Genomic DNA, 22,659 nt, shown 5'->3' with positions numbered 1-22,659 from the left:
TGGAAACACGAGCTTTGAAAAACGATGATAAATTATAAATAAGTCATTCACTGGTTGAGAGAATTTCCTCGTGCCTTGAGAAGGAAAAACGAAAGCCTGAAAATCGAAGCTGACACAGATTGAGATCCATTGTTTTTTCTCTACTGCACAACAGCCCAAAGCTGCAGTGAGCAGTCGTTGTAGTGTCATCACTCTTTGTTAGAGGGTGCTACTGCTCCATTACATTCACTGTTATTGTTTCATTAAATGCCAAAACCCAGAGGCCAAACGGCATCTTTATATTCAGTAAAGCAATCATAAAAGGGTGTAAATCCATGAAATCCACGTCATTTACCTGTCACTTCATATTGCTCGGTGTAGACAGAGTTTACCTTCCACCTCGCCTCCTTCCCTCCCCCTGCTCCTCACTGGGCTATGCCTCCACTCTTCTACCTGCCTCCTTCCTCCCCATCTAGTTCTCCATCTCTCTGGGGAGCCTATCAGGCCATTTCACATCTGTTGAGTGGTGCAGGGCAGCAAGGACCTGTCAGGGACTCTCATTCGCTGATGGTTTATGGGAGTGAAGCCCTCCAGTGCTGCAGTACTCAAATGATGGAATGTGCCGGTGTCTCACACTGTGTGTGCAATCCCACATTTGTGGCATCCTTGTCCGCCGTCCTCTGCGGATCAAAACCGACTGCATTCGCCAGCTTTGGGATAATTTACAGCGTGTTTGCAGCCGCTCCGTGCTCTATCAGATCTATGAAAACACACGAGCATGTGTGCATGGCCTATCCATCTATACACACACACACTCATTATGTTGAATCTGATTAATGAAGAGGCTGAAACAGTGCCAGTGGGTACTCTTCTTGATTTGACTGCCTTCTACAGCTGAGCTCCACACTGTGCCAGCTCTCATTCCTCTCAGCATCTTTGTTTTCCAAATACTCACATTTTCTCTGACACCACTGAAAATGAAAAATATTCACACTTATACACACACTTTGGGCTTGATGTGCACCGCATGAAAATCAAGTGCAATAATATGCTGTGTGTGTGCGGGCAAAGAAATCAAGGTGCTTTTTCCTGGTGAGTGGAGACACTGATGCACAGGCACAAGAAATGAGCTCACTAACTGAAATGTTCACACTGTTCTGGCCAGGCAACGAACGGAAAATGAGCGATAGAACGATTCGGGGCAGATGAGCGAGCAGGTCGACAGCTGAATACATTTACATTTCGTGCAGACCCTTGCTGTGGAGATGTGGCTAATGAGATAACCCAACTGTGCGCTCATTCAATTGTCTGGAACTCTGCTTATGCCTCTGATGATATTTCCCACGCAAAAACATTCATACCTCGTGAAACTCTCAATTGCTGTTAAAATCTCTAATAATTGTTAAATCAGAGCAATGTTTTTGTGCACGGCTGCTGGCTATGACTCAACACCAGCCCTGCTGACTCTAATGAGTCCACTACTGTGCCATATGCAGTACACAGAGAGTGTGCTGCATTGTTAGAGAAGAACAGTTTTTCCCTCAAACCGAAGAAAAATTGCCAATTGCAATAACAATTCTGACCATCGGAGGGCGGTGTAAGCTGCTGGGAAAAAAACACCAAAACCCTGATCCCAAAGAGTAAATTGAATTATTCCCTTTACGTCCATTTGAGTCCTCCAGCTTTAATAACTAACTGGTACCGCGTGTTGTTTTTCACATTTTATCGTGAAATGTTTTAAATATTTTAATCTCAGTGCCTAGAATGTAATTGCTTGGAATTATGTGATGAAATGAGAAAAGCACAGCAATACAAGGCACATAATGAAATTAAAACCGTAAGGGAATAAAATGAACAATCAAAAGGAAGTGAAGGTAGATGAGTAGACAGCCAGGGCCATAAAGTCTAATTTGGGAGTTTGAGTGGGAGCAGAGAGCCCCCAGGTGGCCATCCGTGGAAGCTCAAACAGGAAGGAGAGAGTTTGTGACTCATTACTGTTTTGATTGGAAAGGATGGGTCGTGCTCGGTTTCTGCGAAGAACTGTGTGGCTTCACAGATAAAAGATGTTACACTGGAAGGAACTTGTGTTTCAGCATATTAGGATGTCTTGAGTCACCTGTTATTATCTCTTGTAATCTTTAAAAGTGGTTCTCCAGTTTCCTGAAGGTCTTTCAGAGTTTTTGTGGGGATGTTGGCTGCTTTGTGACACATTTTCAGTCCAGTCTTGTAGCTGAATCTTTTTCTGCTCTTTGTTTGTTAAGCCACTCAACGCTGATCTATGAATTATTCAAGCATAAAACAATGCACCTATTAGAGAGATGAATCAGTGTGATTCTATATATAACAGAAAACTTACCAAAGGAACAATTTTAAGTTTGGCAGCCTGTCACAAAACATATGCTTTCTTCTCACGGTTGAAACTATGAATAATGCCACAGATTGCACAGTTTGACACACAGAAAATAGTATTTGTTCCCAAACAGCTAACAGTTGAAAACTTAGCATGTCAACTGATGTGTCCTTAAAAACTTTTCAGGAAACTGGACAAACAGAAGACAAAGGAAAAGTAGCAGACATCAGATAAACAGTATCTGAAAGTCATGTCCTTAAAGAACAGTGAAAAGTCCAGCCTGACACAGGACCTTCAGCTGATCATCTACTGTTCATTTATTTATACAGGGTCAGATCACAATATCAGTCTCCTCAAGGTGCTTCATATTGTAAGGTAGACCCTACAATAACACATACAGAGAAAAACCCAACAATGATATGACCCCTATGAGGAAGCACTTTGGCGACAGTGGGAAGGAAAAACTCCCTTTTAACAGGAAGAAACCTCCGGCAGAACCAGGCTCAGGGAGGGGCGACAATCCACCGCGACCGGATGGGGTGAGAGAAGGAAGACAGGGCAAAGACATGTTGTTGAAGAGAGCAAGAGATTAATAGTATGTATGTTCAGTGCAGATAGGTGAGTAAAAGGCTCCATCATGTTTGCATCTGATTGGCAGCAGTTTCATTTTTCAGCATGACAATGATCCCAAACACACTGCCAGTGCAGTGAAAGCCCATCCATACACTATCAGTCATGGATGGGCCTCCCCAGAGCCTGGACCTCAGCATTACTGAAGCAGTGTGGGAACATCCTGAGGCAGAAACATCCAAACAAGAGCTTTGAATGTTCTTTAGGAAGCTGGAGAACTATTCCTGAAGATCCTCACAGAGATGACAGAGAGCTGCTCAGAGTTCACACTGGGCTGTTCACACCGAACTTTCAGGCTGTTTTTGTGTTATATGCTATATTTCCATGTCGGCATGTTTCAATAAAAAGCTGCACCTTTTCCCCATTTTCCTAGCAAAATATAAAGAAATGAGAGCGATGGGAGGCTTTTGCACTGAAGAATTTAGAATTAGTATTGTGGCCTCTCGGGGCAAATATACTGGGAACTTGATTAGCTCTTACAGGTTAGAGACAGTGTCAGATCATTATTCATTGTCAGGCATTGTGGAGTGGAGGCGAGGAAGAAGGAACCCAAACGCAGGACTCGCAGGTAGGTGAAGCTGGGTGATTTATTGATGATGGAGTGAACACACAGAACAGAGGAAGGACATGGCTGGCTGGACGACTGACTGAACGAATGAACGAAGGACGGACTGACTGACTGGCTGGCTGACCGAACACTGGCGGAAACAACAACATAACCTAAACATCATCAATGACACGACAAAGAACGAGTAGAAACAGAAGACTTAAATACACAGACTGATGAGGATGATAATGAGAGACCGGTGAGTACACAGCTGAACATAATCTGGCTAATGGCACGAGACGAGGTGACAGGAACAAACAGGAAATGAAACAGGAAGTGGCAAAATAAACTGAACATGAACAAAACGGAAAGCACTGGGTCACCGACCCAGGAACCCTGACAGTACCCCCCCCCTCCAAAGGCCGGCACCCGACGGCCAAAAGAAAGAAAAACCAGAACAGGGCGGGCGGAGGGGGCCCAGGACGGAGGGACGGAGTCCAAAACAGAAACAGTCCAGGTGGGCGGCCACGTGGCCGGCGGCCGAGACGAGACAGTTCCGGTGGGCGGCCGCGAGGAAGACGGCGGCGGCCGCTGAGCTGATCCGGTGGGCGGCCGCGAGGAAGACGGCGGCGGCCGCTGAGCTGGTCCGGTGGGCGGCCGCTGAGCTGGTCCGGTGGGCGGCCGCGAGGAAGGCGGCGGCGGCCGCGAGGAAGGCGGCGGCCGGCGATGACGTCCAGAACGTGGCTGGGGCGACGGTGCGGCAGCCGCAGGACCAGGCGAAGCAGAGGCTGGCGACGCGGCAGCCGCCGGACCAGGCGAAGCAGAGGCTGGCGACAAGGCGAAGCAGACGCTGAAGCTGAAGCTGAGTCCGGCCCAGGCGAAGCAGACGCTGAAGCTGAGTCCGGCCCAGGCGAAGCAGACGCTGAAGCTGAGTCCGGCCCAGGCGAAGCAGACGCTGAAGCTGAGTCTGGACCAGGTGACGGCACGGGAGCCGGGGGTGACGGAGCCACAGCTTTAGGGCCAGCGGGCGCGGAGGCAGGAGGGCTCACAGCTGGCTCTGGGTGCTGTGGCTGCAGGTCCGGGGACTGAACTGACTGCACGGGAGGCGACTGGAGGACGGGAGGCGACTGGAGGACGGGAGGCGACTGGAGGACGGGAGGCGACTGGACGGGAGGACGGGAGGCGACTGGACTACAGGCGACTGGACGGGAGGACGGGAGGAGACTGGACTACAGGCGACTGGAGGACGGGAGGAGACTGGACTACAGGCGACTGGAGGACGGGAGGAGACTGGACTACAGGCGACTGGAGGACGGGAGGAGACTGGACTACAGGCGACTGGAGGACGGGAGGAGACTGGACTACAGGCGACTGGAGGACGGGAGGAGACTGGACTACAGGCGACTGGAGGACGGGAGGAGACTGGACTACAGGCGACTGGAGGACGGGAGGAGACTGGACGGGAGGAGACTGGAGGACGGGAGGAGACTGGAGGACGGGAGGAGACTGGAGGACGGGAGGAGACTGGAGGACGGGAGGCGACTGGAGGACGGGAGGCGACTGGAGGACGGGAGGCGACTGGAGGACGGGAGGCGACTGGAGGACGGGAGGAGACTGGACTACAGGGGACTGGAGGACGGGAGGAGACTGGACTACAGGGGACTGGAGGACGGGAGGAGACTGGACTACAGGGGACTGGAGTGAAGGCTGAAGAGCAGGTGAGGGAACTGACTGGAGTGGGGAAGCTAAGGGATGAACAGAGGTTGGCGATGCTAATGGCTGAGCTAATGACAGAGTTACCGAGGGGGATAAGATTGCGGCCTGGGCTAATAAGGCTGGTGCCTGAGCAGGGGACACCTCAGCTAGCCTAACCAGGGACAGTGCGAGGGTGTGAAAGGTTGGATCAGGAGGTGGATGAAGAGGTGAAGTAGTAGGTGGGCCGGTTAGCTCTTCCAAGCCTCCAGGGAGGTCAGGCTGGGTTGAGGCTGCCCTCAGCCTGGGCGCTGGGACAGGCACGGGAGGTGGCTGGACACCAGTCACCCCCACCCGGGAAACAAGAGTGGATGTGGAGGTAGACTGCGTCGCAGCTGCCTTCCTCCTGGGAGCTGGCACCGGTGTGGGAGCTGGTACTGGTGTGGGTGTAGGCCGGGCCCTAGTCATCTGAGGTGATGAAATGGCTGAGGAGGAAGGCCGAATCTGGGCTGCCGTGCTGGTGGGAAATGGCTGAGTGACGGGTGTGGAAATAGTGACCGGGTGTGTGATACAGGCAGGTTTATCCGGGATTAGTCTGTTTCTTCTGCCACCACGATTTACAGTCTTTGCGGGAGCACAGCAGAAAAAATCTTCCCAGTCTACATCATCCAGGAGGGAATCTCCCCATGAATCGGAGATGAGTCCCTTAGTTAATCTGGGTGAAGTGTCAAATGAGGAGGGTGGAAAACAATTACCGGAACTCACCACCGGGAGTTGTTGACAATAGTCCGTGTTATGGCGGCGTGTGCGCCGCTTTCTCCGGGAAGAGGAAGCGGCCGGGGTAAACAGCTGAGCCTCTGGCGCGGTAGCCTCCATTGAGCCGAGGTAGGAGGCGTAGCCGCGGTGCCGTGGCGAAGGTGGAGGTCCGGCGAATGAGGCGGCGGGTGTGTGAACGAGGCGCGGAGCGGCGAGAGAGGGAGCGGCCGAAACGCGGCATGAACCGTCCGCTCTCCGCGGCAAATGCTCCGGGGCAGGTGGTGGCACGGGTCGTGTCATTCTGTCAGGCGTTGTGGAGTGGAGGCGAGGAAGAAGGAACCCAAACGCAGGACTCGCAGGTAGGTGAAGCTGGGTGATTTATTGATGATGGAGTGAACACACAGAACAGAGGAAGGACATGGCTGGCTGGACGACTGACTGAACGAATGAACGAAGGACGGGCTGGCTGGCGGGCTGGCTGGCTGGCTGGCTGGCTGGCTGGCTGGCTGACCGAACACTGGCGGAAACAACAACATAACCTAAACATCATCAATGACACGACAAAGAACGAGTAGAAACAGAAGACTTAAATACACAGACTGATGAGGATGATAATGAGAGACCGGTGAGTACACAGCTGAACATAATCTGGCTAATGGCACGAGACGAGGTGACAGGAACAAACAGGAAATGAAACAGGAAGTGGCAAAATAAACTGAACATGAACAAAACGGAAAGCACTGGGTCACCGACCCAGGAACCCTGACATTCATGGCTTCATAAGATTTTTTTCTTTCTTTACAGAGTGATTTTTGGGCATTTTATGGATTTGATGAGAAGCCTCTGGATGTCTTGTTGTGTCATTATAACTTTACCAACTCTTTAGAAGAGGAAGAGGGGCAGTTCAGTTCCCTGCAGGGAGATAAACTCTGCAGTTACCCTCATTTAACCACATATTTAATTCACTTTACCGCGAGCACTCATCTGCGTGAACATAAAAATACGACCAATTCAAAAGACTCGAAGCTGTCGCGGGAGGCTATCGTTTTATCACACACATCTTTCCACCTTTATTTAATTGATTTCATCTTGGAGTTTGACAGCTGTACAGTATGAGCGATAATCTCTGCGGTCGTTCCTGATATGCACATCTGCAAGTCGCTGAAAGGATATGGGCCTAATTACGGTCGCCAGTGTGTGTGTCGGCGTAGGTGTAATTGGAAAATCAGCAGGGTGCGTAACGAAATGTGTAGGCCTAATTGGCAAGTCAGCGTGGTGTGCAGCTGCGCCCTGAGCAAACAGTGTAGGCAGGACATAACGAACATCGCGAACACAAACACCACTGAGATCTTGATGATTATTTATTTTTCGTCTCAGCAGTTCACCCCACAAATGCAAAGGCATGAATAAAAAGAATGTTTTACCACTGCAGGGGTACATACAGTGTGTGAGCTGTAAATAAAACCATTTATCCTTTCAGGGCATCGTGGTGCGTGATGCTGTGGGGACCGTTTGCCCTCTGCACACCACCACTAAGTTTCAGCAGGAAATGATAGCCAAAGACAATTAAGGTTATGGAAATGCACACAAATTTGGTCGAATTTATGCATCGGGCGGGGTTAAAATGCAATAATTCAGCCTCATAAAGCGAATTTGCGAGTATGGAGTAGAGAAAACAGTCTCATAATGAAAACAAACATGAGAATCAAACAAGCTGAAGAGCAAAAATGATGTTTTCGTGGCAATTTTGTTATGTTCACCCACTCAGCTGGCTGAACTCGGGACTCCATTTACCACTGCACTCACAAATACGTCCTTTCTTTCACCTCGCAACGTGAAGCCTTTGAGGTGTTTTAAGGGATGGCACCTATCAAACTTTCTTCAGCAGGCTAAGTTAATTAGTAGAGTGCTGAGTGCTCTCTGGGAAAATGTGTAATGCTGTAGTCAGGGGCTTTCAGGTGTTCAGGTGCTTTCTATCGCACGAGGCTCCTCGTCTGGTTGGAGAAAGCAGTTTATGGCTCCCTCAATCATTAGTTTGAAGTCTTGTTACTGTAAGTACAATATGATGTTCATTATGGTCGCCTATAAGAGTAAAAAAGGACGATAAAGCAAGTTGTTGGCCGCCTTGTTACTGACGCAGTGCAGGCTTGTGAGCGTGCACCTAAGACGATAACAAGGAAAACATCCAGCCGGAGGCTTCCCACTGGGATCCCACTAATGAAAGGGTGAATGTGTCCAGTTTTTAGTGTTCAGGTATGAGCAGGCCTGGGTTATAAATGTGTAACAGTGACATGATAGCAGTGCTTCCTGTTTTCTTTTCTTTTTTAAAAAAAGATACAGCCAGTCATTTTTTAAGGTTATTAAAACAGAAAAACTGTGCTCATAAATATACACCGAGTATTAGTTTGCAATTACATCTTTAAACATGGCCACCGTTTTATGCATGGACCTAGATACCAGCCACATGTGTAGTACACCTTATAAGTTACTTTTAATTAAATCAAATTAAATTTCTACTCTATCTGCACACTCAAAGAGCTTTACACAACTCCTACATTCACATTCACCCATTCGCACAAGCACTTTCTATCTAACACTCATTCACACTCTGATGGATGCATCTGAGGCAACATGGGGTTAGTATCTTGCCCAAGGATATTTGGCATGCAGACCGGAGCAGACTGGGATCAAACCACCAACCTTCCACCCAACTTGACCTTAATGGTTGGCTCAAGTGTCCTGAAAATTGTACAAGAGTTCACATTGTTGGGATTTTCTCTCTATTATAGATTTTATTATTCTTTTAATGATATTATATTAATTATATTTTATTCCAATCATCCATTCCGCTTATCCTTGTCAGGGCCGGAGCCTATCCCAGCTTAGGGCGAGGAGCAGGGTACACCCTGGACAGGTCGCCAGTCTGCCGCAGGGCTAACACATAGACAACCATTCACAATCATATTCATACCTATGGTCAATTTAGATTTTTCAATTGTCCCAATTGTTTTTTCAATTGTATATTATATTATATTATATTATATTATATTATATTATATTATATTATATTATATTATATTATATTATATTATATTATATTATATTATATTAGGGGTTTTACCTTACAATATAAAGCAACTTGAGCAACTGGTGTTGTGATGTGATGTTGTATAAATTGAACAATATTAAATAATTCTTATTATTACATGATATTATGAGAAAGTTTACCTAATGCTAACTAATGCTTTCACTAACAGCAGCTAATAGAGGCTAACAGCAGCGCTTACTAACAGAAAAGTTCAGATTATCCTCCACAGCTCCCCTCAGCATCGCCATCATTGGACAGAAGTGAGCTCCACCGACTCATTTCACAAACTTTATCTCTTCCAGAGTAAACAGACTATAGCAGTCACTGTAGCTTGATTATGCAGTTGAGGGAGAGAGAGAAAAGAAACAAATTTTAGATGGCTGCAGTCTACTGATGACATTTTACACACTGTACCATTAATGTCACACTTATCATCAATGTTTATACCACGACAGCCTGAGCGTGCACCCGTCACTATGCCTGCTATTAAAACTGTATGCTGTGTTTTAACAAGCAAGTAAAACGGCTTTGATCACGGCTATATTTCATACCAGCATCTTCAGCCTGTCAGCAGAGCTACAATTATGGTCCAGACTGGAATATCTGACTTTCTAAATCCCAGACTTCCACATCCTGGAAGGTGTCTGAATGACTTTGCTTAGTTGCTGAGCCGCCGGTGAAATCATAAAATTCACTTTGTCACTGTGGGGAGCAGTCTGAACATCTATTCCACGGATTGTCATTACCCTCCTGAGACCCAAGCTCTGACAAGAATACAATATAAACATTATCTCTGAACAGAAAGCAATAAAGATTCATCCTCCTATGGGGGCAATGGCTTTATTTTACAGCATAACACAATAAATTTAACACGGCATAAAACACGTTAGTGACGAGAATGAGGTTTAAGGTGTAGCAAAGCATAAATGTAATATCCACATATGAGCGTGCCTCTTTGTGACCTGCAATAATGACGTGACCCCGTAACTTACAACTTGCACCAACGTGTTAGATTCAGATTAGTTCAATTTTGGTCAAACAGCCTCAGCTCACAGCAACAGTCGTCTCGAGGGGAAAATTATAATAAAATACACACTACAAGGTTAGCGAGACAACCCCAGGTACTTGCAGTGGTGTGATGGTAGGAAGGAAGAACTCCCTTTTAATAGGAAGACACCTCTATGAGAACCAGGCTCCAGGAGGGGCAGCTGTCAGCTGTAGCACAGGTGAGAGGGCGAGAAGCCAGCTCACCAGCTTTCATTTTCCCTACCCCTTCAAGCCTGCAGCATGTGGGCTACTCTGCACGTATTATTATTGGTAAGGGGTTAAAATGACACCTGTTAATAAATCTGGTGTTGATTACTTGCAAATGTGGTAATCTCCCATCTGCCCATGGAAACCGATTTCTCATTAATCTGCAGGTGCAAACATCTGCTGTGAGCACTGTTTTAGCTCGATGAAGCTGACGTCTACATCATCTGTACTAGAACAGTGCGTGATGGTCAAATCTGACAGGGGGCAGGAAAAACAGATCTGCGGCGTTTAGCGGCTTTTTCCGTGTCAGTGCATCTCAAAAAACCATCAGACACTGCTTACAAGTATTTATACAGACAAGTCATCATAATAATGGAAATAATGATGTGAAAATGAAGCAATTTTCCCCCATAAATACAGCTGTGAACCGTCTGAGAGATACTTTTGTCAGTAGTTTGATCATTATTCCATACACAGCAGACTACATAATAAAACAGCTTTTAACAGAACAGAGGGCTTCGCATATCAAAGTGTCTGTAACAGTAGCACAGGCTCAGAGAATCCAATTTGACATACAATACTCAGAACATGCTGCAAAATTGCCCAATTATCCAGCGGTCTGGTATTATGTGACGACTACACAGGAGTGCCCAGGTTGAAAAAAAGGAAGAACAGGTGGCTGTTGTAACAACTCTTGATATATTCTTTGCGGAGAACAAATGATTGTTTTTATCATGTGTGAAAAAGCACAGTTTGTTTACGCTGAAGCGCATCTGTTCAAAATGAGCTTTTTGTATTGGCATCGTCGAAAAAGAATCGTGGCTTTTCATCGCTCCCTAATAACGACCCTTTCACTGGAAGTGTCAGACTTTTATAGCTTAATACGTTCAGATTATAATTTGGCATTTCCTCTGTTTTGTGAAAGAAAGCTCCTGAAGGGTTGGTCAGAGTGTAGATGTCACAGTTTACTGGGGCAGTAAAGCAGACTGCTGTTAAATGACGTCTGTTGATCCTTTGTCCCGTTTCCACTTCCTTTGTCCCTTCTTCAATGCAGCGTCCATTTGTGCCTCAATCTTGCTCCCTATTTGCTGTAAACTGTCCTCGTTTTTTCTTCGCTCCTGCACAGAAAGGTGTTTACTTGCTTTGTGTGATGGCGAGATTACCTCTGCCTTTATCCAGCTGAGCAGGTCGGTGAGGCAACCAGACATCTCCTTGGAAACGAGGTTCAAGGGTCGGTATATTGCAGACGAACTTGCCGAGATTTAAAGATCGTGACTGGGCTTTAAATGCGAATCCTGCGAGTTTGTGTTGTGCCATTTTCTTTTCAAATTAAACCAAACAAATGCACGTACCGTATTGTGTAAGTCTCTCTCGTGCTGCCCAAACGGCCCTGAAGTGGACACAAAACCTACAGACTTCCTGTGGTGTCTGGTACAGGACGCTTGATTGGGATCTGACACATTTCCTGTGCCTACTGGAGGTGTTTTTGTTTGTTTGTCTGCCTTAATTTAATCTAATGTGCTGATTTTATTGTTTTGTGTTTAACGTTTTTCGTTTGGCATGCCAGGCGTGCAGCACTTTGTTTCCAGCCAGCAGTTGTCTCAAAGTTCTTTATAAATAAATTGTTTGCTTTGTTTGTTTTGTTTTTTCGTTTTTGTCTCTGTGTGTTATCGAGGAATCAGGTCTTTGCAGCTGAACACTGTATTATAATCATAAGGTCATCATTTCTCAAGGAGTTGTTTTTATGTTATGGCTATTATGGCTAATTCTCCAAGAAAGCCTGTCATGGTCCTGGGTCACTGGCCCAGTGTTTCTGAGTTAGTGGACCTTTGTTTAACGGGTGGTTAATGGTTCAATAGTTTCTTATTCTCTTGGCATATTTAGTCTTTTTCTACTATACACAGTGTTGGAGTAATTCCTCCCTCTGTGTTCCCCGCTGTTATTGGTGTCTGGCTGTGAAGTCATAATAGAAGAGTCTGGGTGCTGAACTGGCCTTCCTGCTGTCCGGACCTTTCATCAGCTGAAAAAATCTGGAGGATCACAAACCAATGAATCCTCTATCACAGCGGTCCCCAACCCCCGGGCCTCAGACCGGTACCGGTCCGTGAGTCGTTTGGTACCGGGCCGCAAGAGTTGAGGCTCAGGTGTGAAATGTATAGTTTTCAGGGTTTTTATCGGTTTTCTGCGTTATTTTGTTATCGTTTTGATCGTTAACTCTGTTTTCCTGGGTCTTTTCACGTGTGTTATGAATAAATTTTCTTTTTTTTCGGTACCGATACTAGTTTTATTTTTTTGTATTTATCCGCGACACCTTAAAGGCCGGTCCATGAAAATATTGTCGGGCATAAACTGGTCCGTGGCGCAAAAAAGGTTGGGGACCGCTGCTCTATCAGACAAGAGCAGGACGATATTCCTCTCCCAAAAGTCCAGCAGGTGCTCTCCTCAGCTCACGGATTTTTCCGATTGTTGTAGAAGAAAATAGGAAGCCACACATCTGTGGTAAACATGGCCAACCTTTCTGAGCTCTGCTGCTGCGATCAAATAAATAAATGAAATTTTATTTGTATAGCACTTTTCAAGATAAAAATCACAGAGTGCTTCACAGAAAAGTTAAAACGGAAAAACAGAAATCAACCATAAGCAAGTTTAAAAAGTTTTTAGCTGTTTTTTTTAAATGAAACCACTGAGTCCACCGATCTCAGGCTCAAAGGAAGGGAGTTCCAGAGTCTGGGGGGCACAGCTACAAACGCTCTATCGCCTTTTTTTTTCAGCCTCGTGTGTTGGACGACCAGCAAGCCCTGATCACATGACCTCAGGGACCTGCTGGGGATGTACGGATGTAAAAGATCTCTGATATAGGTTGGTGCTAGTTTATGCAGAGCCCTTAATGTCAAAGTCAAAATCTTGAAGCGGATTCTGCAATTTTATGGGGAGCCAGTGCAACTGGATCAGCAGGGGTGTAACGTGAGAGTATTTGGAAGACTTGGTCAGAAGCTTTGTGACAGCGTTCTGAACAACTCGTAGACGATCCACAGAGGCTTTACATAAACACGTGAACAAAGATTTACAATAATCCAAACAAGATGAGACAAATGCATGACTCACCATTTCTAGTTCTGAGCGTGATACAGACTCAGGGACTCACTTTAGCAATATTTTTTAAATGGTAAAAACAGGACCGAACCAATAAATTAGCATGAGTGTCCAAAGTCAGAGCTGAGTCAAAATTTACACCAATGTTCCTCACAGAAGGTTTGGCAAATGTAGCGAGAGGGCCTAAGTTTTCCATAACCATAGGTACCAATTTTTTGGGAGCACAAACAAGGACTTCAGTTTTCTTCTCATTTAGCTGAAGAAAGTTATCAGCCATCCATCCCCTAATGCAGACCTTCCCAAAGTGTGGGGCCCGCCCCCTGGGGGGGCGCTGAGCCATTGCAGGAGGGGGCGCGGTATGAAAAGGGGAAAAAAAACAAAACGCTTGGACACTGCTAGCACGGGGCGCCCACACAAACGCAAAGCAGGAGATGAAGCATCGCTGAATATGTTTCCAAACCAACTTCATTCTAAGCCAAATACTAGAAAATATGGTGAAGCATATCTTCCCTTTGGCTTCACCTGCACAAGTGCCAAGGTAGGTCTCCCCTGCAGAATTGGTTTTCCCTTCGTCGGGAGCAGCGCTGGGCTGTTCAAATCACGGACAAACAGTATCCCACATTCTTGATTTTTAGTTCACAAACACTTGTTGTAATGACTAACTACTCCTGACATTTTGGAGATGTTAGCTTTATACAGTAAAGTTACAGTGGGATACAAATAATATCAGGCTGATCCTGCCACAATTTGTTCCCCCGGTTCAAACCAAACAGTATCCCACAGCTGTTCATGTTTTTGAACAGAGAGGCATTTTTTGAAAAATGTATTGTGTTAGGAAATCAGTTTTACCCCTGTTCTTTTATTCGTCGAAACTTCCAGAGACGGCACCGGAACTCAGTAGTCATTTTCACAAAACCTTTATTCATCTTTATTCATCTTCATTTAAGCATGCACTTCTAGAAGGGAAGACGAGGCCGGTGTGTCCCTCTGCAAAATCTTCACCCCTTTGTTAGTTACAGCCAGCTTTATAGAGGTGTCCCCATCATAAAACCCCCCTACGGTGTGCTGCAAACTCTGTGTCTATGTGAGTGCTCGTGCGTGACTGTGTACGCATACCTGTATGTATGTGTGTGCACGTAAGTGAGTGTGCGTGACAGTTAAAACACTTTGGGTGTGGGTGACTCCCTAGAGGTCATAAAAAACCCATTTCCCTTCCAGACCACAGTTATCCAGGTCAAATGTTGAGACCCCCACCCAAACATTCTCTGGGGAATTTCCTCTCAGGATTAACTCCTCTCTGTTTTACTTTCACAGTTCAACTGGGGAGGGTCTCCTATACTCTGCTCCTAAATTCAGGACACCATCAGGCCTTTATTACATTGAGGGCTGTGTCAATGTCTCTACAATAATTCTAGATTCTATGTTAACACATTTCTAAACTCTAAATCAGCTAAACATTTCTACAAATGATAGCAATGTTGAATATTATTACACAGGAAAAAAACAACTACATGTAAAATAATTACACAGCGAGGCTTCTGCCTTTCTAAATAGAGGGACAGTAACTGCGTGTGTGTATGTAAGCGTGTAAAACCTGAAGATAGAGACAAAATACTGTTAATCTCACTATCTGCCATTCTGCAATTCATCTCATGTAAACAATAACGTGGCGCACAGCGTGACGTGAAAAAAGCCACATACCTTTGACGTTGCGTGAGGAACTCTGTATTCCTCGTCCACACGTAAACGCAAAAAAGGAATTTTAAAAATCTCAGTTTCCGGTGATTCGAAACGCCGTTTACGTGTGGACGAAAGGTCCAAACGCATAGAAACAGCTGCGTTTTCAAAAATACCCATGTAGGTGCGGACGTAGCGTTAAAGAGTTAGTAGATTATTTCCTTACTAACTGTAATTTATTGCAGATTACTTGTATTTGCTTAATTGTTTACTAAATGGTGTGAAAGGTGTGAAATAAACCGCAATGGAGCAAAATACGGGTGTGTGTGGTTAGAGGATGTGTTTGTGCGTGTGCGCGTGCTGGGGGGGGGGGGCGAACATTTTTCTTGTAAAACAAAGGGGGGCCCAGCAAAAAAAGGTTTGGGAACCACTGCCCTAATGGAATCTAAGCCCCTATGCAAAATCAGTAGTTTGGAAACATCTTGGGGCTTAAAGGAGATATACAACTGAATATCATCTGCATAGCAGTGATAAGAAATAACTTTAAAAGTGCTCAATAAGTGCTGAAGAGGGAGTATATACAGCAAAAACAAAAAAAAGGCCCCAAAACAGAGCCCTGTGGCACACCATATTCAAGAGAAGTAGAAGAGGACCTGTATTTAGAGTTAGCCACAGAAAAAGATCATTCACACAGATAGGATTCCAACCAGTCCAAAGCAGACCCTGATATACCCACCCAATGTCTCAGCCTATCTAGCAAAATGTGATGGTCAACAGTATCAAAGGCAGAGGTCAGATCAAACTCAAAATGAGCTAATATTTTTCTTAAAATGGTCATTTTCCTCATTTTAAACATGTTTTCTATGTTCTACTGTGACTGAAATTTGGATTTATGACATTTGCAGAGCATTGCATTTCACACAACACCCCAGACTGTCAGAACTGGGTTTGTAAATTGTACACTGTGAGCGTCAACATATTGTAGAGATCCCTTTATCTTCAGCGACCCAATATCCCGCACAAATGACAGCACAGTGATACATCACATGCATTAGTTTGCGCCTGCAATTGCATGTGTTGAGGCTATGAATTTGTGTCAGTGTGTCAGGCCCGCCCAATCCTAGTGATTAGCTGTAGTGCTGATGTGCTGTAACACAATGAGGGCTGGATTTAATTGAAAAGCGATCCTCCTCCAAGCCATTATAGATCATTCGTTGTGATACGTCTTTTCTTAGGCCTTGTCTTACTGCAGTCCACCGACTGCAACTAGACTGAAAGTGAGACCGACAGAAGTGATACAGAGCACGCTCTGACCCTGTCACCATTTGTTCAGTGGCAGGTAGAATCTAATCAAGTGTGAGTCCTTGATTTCGCTCAGGCTTTAATACCTAAGATGAAAGACATAGTGTCAGCTGAACAAAAACATCATCAAACAAAAAAGCAGAATATACAGCACTAAATGTAAAATATGTGCACATTTTATGCTCGGAAGTCAAAGACTTTCCATCTTTGTTCTGTGTAACTGTAGGAGCACCGTTCTCCTCATCCCCTCGCCTGCTTTTTAAAACTGTTCTGATGTTAACAGCAAGCTCTGCGCGGCCAGACATCTGCACACCTCACCGCAGACTAAAACGCTACGGTGCGTGTGCAGAGTGCGTCAGAGTCAGATAACGTTTTCTTCTCTGTTAATGGGCTTATTTTAAAAGACATTACTTTGTTTTCTATCTATGCTAATAAAGATAACTAAGAGCTAACCTGTGTCGGCCAGTATGGAAGAGCACGAGGATGTCATTTTGCTGAAATCTTTTTTATTTATCTGCCTGTAAATAATGACCCGAGGACAGAAACAGAAACCTTGGCTCATATATCATTTGTCCTAAAGAGACTAAATAAGCAGCCTGTGGGTTTGCAGACTGGAGTTAAGGCTGAGGTAATACTGCAGAAATGGCGTCCATGTCAGACATAAGCTGCAATGTTCTCAGATAAACCTATTTCAGCTTTTTTGCATAGCATTTACATTTAAACAAACGATGAAAAAGGAAATCGCACATCATGGACACACTTTCACTGGATGCAGTTCCTTCTGCGTGTGCAGAGTACAAATCGCATAGTCTCTATTATCCTGTGTCATTATCATCGTATTCACTCCTATTCAGCCATTCTTCATGTCCTGTGCGCCACAACTAACAGGATGAAAAAGACTTGCGCTGTGTGTTCAGGTATAGAAATCGTACTCTTCACTTAAATACATAACAGGCTGCTTTTGCTGCACATAATGCGTGACCTCATGCTGTAATGGTAGCAGAGGCAATGCAAAAGCAAATGTTTTCCTGGCTCATTAGTTGTGATCATATACTGATAATAAATGTGGAGAACCGACACTGTGAAACTGTCTCCATCCAAATTATCCCAATAGAATAATTACAAGTATATTAGCCGCAAATGTGGACTCAGAAAGCTCAGTTAAATGAGTTGTTGACAGCCGCTGAGTAATTTGATTAGCTCAAGGTGTAATTTTACAATTTTCCCCTGATTGCTTTTGTTCACGCGCATCGAGCGAGAGCCTCGAACAATCAAACCATCACGTAATTTTGGCAGCTTTTGTTCGATTCCACTAAAAAGACACTTTGTCCTTTCACCACACACATCACGCTGCATGTGAACAGTCGGTCTCCACGACAAAGGATTAGCAGCTCTGTGCGCGAGTGCTTGGCCATGGGAGTATATTTTTTTCCTTGGACTTTTTGTTCAGTTATACAAGATCCTCTTTTTCTCTAATAACCAACAACAAACGAAGCATTTCGTCATCACTTTTTAATCAGCAATTATTGTTAAATGGCATCAAAGGAACTGGTATTAGGATTCATTTAAGAAATCTTTTTTCTTGGAAAATTGTAGTATGCTGACACCAATAAGGTCATGTGTATACCTGCATAATACCCAGCGGCCATGTGCAAAAATAAAAACATGAAAGAATGATGAAAAGATGCTGCTTTTTACGCTCTTGTGGGAAAAAAAAGTACACCCTCTTTCAGTTCTGAGGCTTTCTGTATCAGCAGAGGTTGCAAAAGTACGGACATTCAACACTTAAATAGAAGAACAACTACTTGTATTAAAAAGTGCTCTGGTAAAAGCTGAAGTACTGATTCAACTCTTCACTCAAGTAAAAGTGGAAAAGTACAGGCTCTGAAATGTACTGAAGTGTGCTCTGAGAGTACGTCTCAGGATAGACGTGAAAAGCAGCTGCTGACACGCAGGAACTCAAACTCATTTCGGCCTAAATTCAAATTCTTATGAGATTCAGCTTTAACATCTGTTGTGTCGAGCACGAGCAAAGAAAAACAAAGGGAATTAAAAAGCCAAAGCTCTGTTTGCCGTTGCCTGCACTGTAAATGAGTGACTTTGCCTCCACCCCCAAAACAGAAAAATGAGTTTAATTAGGAGTTATAGCAGGTGTGGAAACTAACGTCAAGTGTAGTGGTGCATCGTGACGAGAACATAGCGGCAGAGCAAAGCTGCATCTGAACAAACTGCAAGAGTTCTGGAACAATATCGTGACAGAGGATGATTTGTTTGCAGTATCTGGGCACCTTGAATCGTTGTGTTTGACCATGAACTCCTCTGGATACCAAAGTTTTTTAGAGTCACGTTTGAGATCTGTGTGACAGCTAAAGCTTGAACTCAAAAATCTCCAAAAGAACGACTGAAAAAGAAAAGAATCAAAGTCCTGCAAAGAGCCAAAGTTCAGACCTCAAACCTGACTGAGAGCCGCGCATGAAAATCTGCCCGCAAACTTCAATGAACTGAAGCCACAATGATGTGAGACACTGACAAAGTCACGCAGTCAGTGTTAGTTACTTAGCCTTTGTTAAATAAGTAATGACGTGGTGTAACATGTCAGTGTTGTGTATTTAAATCATTTTAGAACCAGATGATTATTTTATGTCCTGATGTAAAAATTTAGGATTGAAAGATTCATTTTACGTGACTGTATATGCATAAAGTAAGTGTTAAAATGTTATTATAACTACAGGGGTCCAACAAACAATGGCCATGCATCATACTGATGTCTTCAGAAGTTTATTTCTCTCTCTCTCTCGTATTTTCTTCAGACATCGTGAAAACTGAAGAAAACACAAAGTACTCAACGTAGATATGTTTGACCTCATCAAAGTCTCTCGTGTTAGTGTCCATAAACAGTCTTGAGCTAGCAGAACAGGAAAAATGCAATGTAATGGATATTACTGAAAATGTCCTGTTATTGCCAGTGTAAAACATGTAAAGAAACATTACATACACAATATACCTGAAAATGATTACCGCGTGCGCCTCTTGGACCACATGCAGAATAACATCAATGTTTTGGCTGTAGCCACATTCGTAGCTCTAGCCATGCTAGCCACGCTAGCCATGGTTGTGCTCTCAGCTAAACTCTGGTCATGTGACCATTACAAACTCTACCTCAAACAAACTTTGCATCAATTTTTAACCCTTTCCTACAAAAAATTGAACTAAACTAAACATGAATCTATCACAGAAACATATAAAACAAACACCTTTACTTAACTGTCTCAGGGACAGTTACAGTTATTATAACTTACAATATTTTAGATCAGAAGCTAAAAAAAACCATTTGTGATGGGCTATAATCCGTTTTGTGAGCTTTTCATGTTGTACAACTGATCACGAGTTGCAATCACAAAATATGGGAAACAGACGATGTCTGTGAAACAATGCAGAAAACAGCAACGTCTTTGTTGTCTTGTTCGTGTCCTCGTTTCTGAGTCCGACGTGCCTCATTCATTACAAATTAGATTTTTTTTTCCACTTTTTTTTTTGTTTTACTTTTTGTTGTTGTTGTTGTTCTTAGAAAGTGTTAAATTATTAAATTAAGAGATCCCTGATCTGGGTCAGTTTAACCATCCTAGGACAAGATTCGATCAATTATTTAAACTTCAGGCCCGATTTGCATCAGGTCGCACTAATTAGGGATTGTTTACCGATACTTTGTTATATAATGAGAAATCCTAGCCATTTGAGAAGTAAGTAAAGCCTACATAGCATCGTGGTGGACCAGCTAAAAAGAGGCTGCTGCTGCTTGTAGCTCGGCACATGTAATTCAGTTACAGCAGGCATAAGTTTGTTCGGCATGAAACCACATATCCATGGCTAAACTCCTCCAGCAGTCCGCTTTAAATGACTGACAAGCAACTACAGCACATTTGGGGTCTACATGTGTATCCCAGCGTATTTACATTATGACAGATGAATGGTTTCATTGCTATATTCTAATGTATTAAAAGAAGCATTACATTCCTGATGACAGTACATACCAGCAAACTGAATGCTGTGAATCAGCTTTAGAACAAACTGCACACAGCTTTCACTGCTCCTGCGTTCAGTCCTTACGGTGCGATGCCCTTGTGTAAATACGAAACTGTACAGCATGTACAGGGTGCACAGGGTGTGGGGTGCAGGCTGAGAGACGGAGCGTTTCTTTCTAGGTCATCCTCTTTCTTCTCTGTCGCTCTCTCACGCTTTCATTTTCACTTTCTTCTTTTTTTGCCTTTCCCCTAGATTTTATTTTAGAGTCTTATCACTCACCATTTTATTAATTTATACATAACACATCTATCTATATAAAAAAAAAGCCTTTTTGGTTTGCATTAAAAGACCCGTCAATCCACAAGTAAACAGTAACCGACCTTTTCGCTCTAAGAAGTCGAACACGGTGACTTTCAGTCACCTTTCATGTGGATTACTGATTAACCATTTGCCGATCTGACAAGACTGATTTAAACAACAGACCAGATCACAGCCCATATATGCATTTATATGTCATATACATAAACATGTCAGCTGTCAATGCAACCTTTTTGGTGATTGTGTTGCTCTACATGTTGTATGTGTGCGTGCATGCTATTAATCAATAACAAGCACATTGTGTGGTTTAGGTTAAAGTACTACTTGGTTGTATTCAAAGAAAATACACTTTTTTAAACTGCATTTCAACCTTTTCTCTGTGCATTTCTAGTTGTAAGTATGCTTGGTGTGTTTTGGTGTCCTTAGAAACCCAAATGTTCCTGACAATAGGTGCATTTATTTTAAGGTTAAACACACTATAGGTTGTGTTCGTCAGTTTTCTTGATAGTTTCAGTTTATACTTTCTTCTGTTTCTCGTCTAATTTCTACTCTTCTGTCCTTTATAATCTCGGTGTGGGCTGAAAGCACCGTGCTGCATGATTCGCCACTTTTTGCTTTTCCAGACACACCGAAACAATTTTTCCAGTTACTGAAAACATCAGCTGTCAAATCAACCTGTGCTGAATGTGGAAAAGAGCCAAAGTCAGAGCGGTATCCCGAAGTTGCCCGAGGGCACAAAAACACCAGCGAGGACCTCCACCGAGCTCTCACCGCCGCTGCACTTGCATAATACTGATTAATCTGGCTCAGTGAGAATATTAATGTCTGCGATCCCAACACACGTGAATGGAATTATAATGCTTTCATTATAGTCATTTTGCTCTATGAGCTCTCATTTACATCTGCTGTAGAGAGCAGCTGCGCCAAAGAGCTGGCTGGATGTCTGTTATGCAAGGAGCCTTCACACATCTTATCACCAGGGGTCGTCGTTTCACTGCAGTGGGCTGTTATTCAAAACATTCCTCACCACATGACTCTAATAAAAACCAAAGAGGGGAAAGGGAGGACGCATACACATAAACAAAGACATTTCTCTCCTGCTGAGACGAAAACACAGTTTTAAACTGGTCGGCTTAACTAAACAAAATAATCGAATATTACTACGAAGCCTGCAGAGGAAATATGTTTGTGTAATCTAAAGACGGGCAGCGATGAATGCACACACACACACACACAAATCAAGTAAATACTGGGAAAAACAGGTCGTTGTGGTTTGCACACCAGATTTTGATTAGCTGGACCAAAGAAGTGCATTTTTGAAATTGGAAAGATTTTTTTTTCCAAGCACAGCAACACAAAGATTTCTAATAAAGACAGATGAAAGGAATGAGGAAAATTGCTTGACTGCAGTTGAACTGAGAGCAGCTCTAAGTGCTCCGCAGTACAGATAGGTGAAATGAGGGGCTGATGGCTGGAAGTGATGGAGTTAGAAGAAGTAGGCCAAAAAGCTGGAGCAGGAAAGAGCAGAATCTGAAAGAAAAAAATCAGGACCAATATTTTGTCGCACAGCATAATTATTAAGGCAGTGTGTGGATTTTGACAGGGTGGCGTTATCTGAAATTGAATATAGCAGGTTGTGCAAATTAGCTTCCGCTTGTGCTAAAATTATGTCCGCATGCATGCTGTGTCTTGGCTGAACATGTGACAAAACATTTATCTGCATCTTTCCGGCTGATTTGTACTCCAGTGTGTGTCACTGCAGCTCTACTTGTCTTGTCCTGTTGCACTTCCTCTTGGCGATCGCCTTGTTTTGCATGTTGATCTGATACATTGTTTTCTATGATGTGTAGGCTGCAAGCCGTCATCAATACTTCATTAAAACATGTTAGCTGATCTCTAAAGTTCTGTCAAAACAAATTCTGCTGTTATGAAAGCCGTTACGACTGGCTT

This window comes from Neolamprologus brichardi, chromosome 23, assembly GCF_056152115.1.
Source record: "Neolamprologus brichardi isolate AB-2024 chromosome 23, ASM5615211v1, whole genome shotgun sequence".
Lineage (NCBI taxonomy): Eukaryota > Metazoa > Chordata > Actinopteri > Cichliformes > Cichlidae > Neolamprologus > Neolamprologus brichardi.
This window is presented reverse-complemented; position numbering follows the sequence as displayed.